This window comes from Histoplasma capsulatum, genomic scaffold (genome assembly GCF_000149585.1).
Source record: "Histoplasma capsulatum NAm1 scaffold_1 genomic scaffold, whole genome shotgun sequence".
Taxonomy (NCBI): domain Eukaryota; kingdom Fungi; phylum Ascomycota; class Eurotiomycetes; order Onygenales; family Ajellomycetaceae; genus Histoplasma; species Histoplasma mississippiense.
Window position 1 is genome coordinate 2417197 of NW_001813982.1, and position 1596 is coordinate 2418792.

Here is a 1596-nt window from a genome sequence, read left to right on the forward strand (position 1 = left end):
GCTTCGTCCCTGAGGACAACCAGTCATTTATTATATTATTATTTAGGTTGGTCCATCGACGTCCAGGATCCAGGACGACATTGAAGCATGCATGAGTCACCCCCAAAAACGAGGATGACTCGCGCCCGCATTCCCTGCCATTTCTGAAGCGTTTTTGCGAATGGCAAATCAAAATCATGCCGAATACATGAAATACCCCTCCCTCGTCCATGGATCGTTTAGATACTAGTAATAGTGAGAGCAAAATACAGCGACTTATAAGTTACTGACCTAGAAACGACGAAAGCTTTTGGTACTAGTACCGAACTCGTTGAACGATGACTGCTTCCTTATAATCCTGCATGTAAAAGATAATGAACTGCTCGCTTTATTTCTGTGTCCGTGGGTTTTCTTCGCTCTTGAGAAAGAAAGTCGTATGGCAGAGCAGACGGCGGCGGGCACATATGTACCCGAACAAATATATTCAAGAGGATTGCCTCTATGCAAGAGAGTCGACTCTTTACGGAAATAAATCAAAAAAGTGTTTTCCACATGTGAAGGAACTCTGGGAATACAGCAGCATCAGTTGAGAAAAACCTTGAAAATAACAAGAAAGTACATATATAATCATCATGTTAAAATACGAAAATATCTGGATCTATTTAGTTATTATAAACATTTAATTCTTCTTTTTTTCCCCCGCCGCGCTTGCTTTCCCCCTTTTCCCCTTGTCATTTCAGCACGACTCCCGGTATGGTCATACACGTCTTGTTCAGAGTATAGAGAGCAATAGCCTTGTGTCGCCATCTCCGAAAATACAACCGCCCAATGTTGGCGTAGGAGTGGTCGCGTTATCATCGAAACCATTTGCGCATAATCATTTGTGCACAATGCGGTTTATCACCGTAACCTGCACCAGTATCTGTTCACTGCTGCAAACCTTTTGTCCCCCCTCTTGCGCTGCATCGCTTTCTACGATTGATCTCTCAAAACCCTTAATTCCCACCAGGCACACATCGTGTTCTTATTTCTTCTTATTTTGTTCTCTTCTGTTTTTCCCTTGCGGTTTCTTCTTCTTTCTTGCCAGCATGGACAATAAGAGGCAAAATAGAGAATAAATAGAATCAGATGCAGAACTTTATCGGAGAGAGAAAGAAGAAGGAAAATTTCAAGTCTTATAGACGAGAAGTTTTAATATTATGTTGTAACAAAGATAAAAGCCGAGCCAGCCATGCTGAGTTGCGGATTACCATCAAGTGTCTTCTCTCAAAACAGCGAGAAGCAAGATAAGAGAGAAGAATGTGGTACGAGCAGGATTGCTGAATATACTTCACTGGAGAAGCGAGGAGAGTAAAATGCTGTGAACACAGCTAGTAATCCAAGAGCTTAGGTGTGGGATATATATGTGTCTGGGGTCCTATCCGCCCATTTTTTTGTTTCGGGGTATTCCCTCCCTTCGAACAAGTCATGGGATCTCATAGTTTCAAGTCGGTCGCAACCATCTCACCTGATATATAAGGGATGAGAGCCGACAAAGAGATCGGCCTGCATATAAATATAAAGTCGGATTTTTGCTGTAATGGTCTCCATGGATGAACCAGATAATCGTGAAACAGT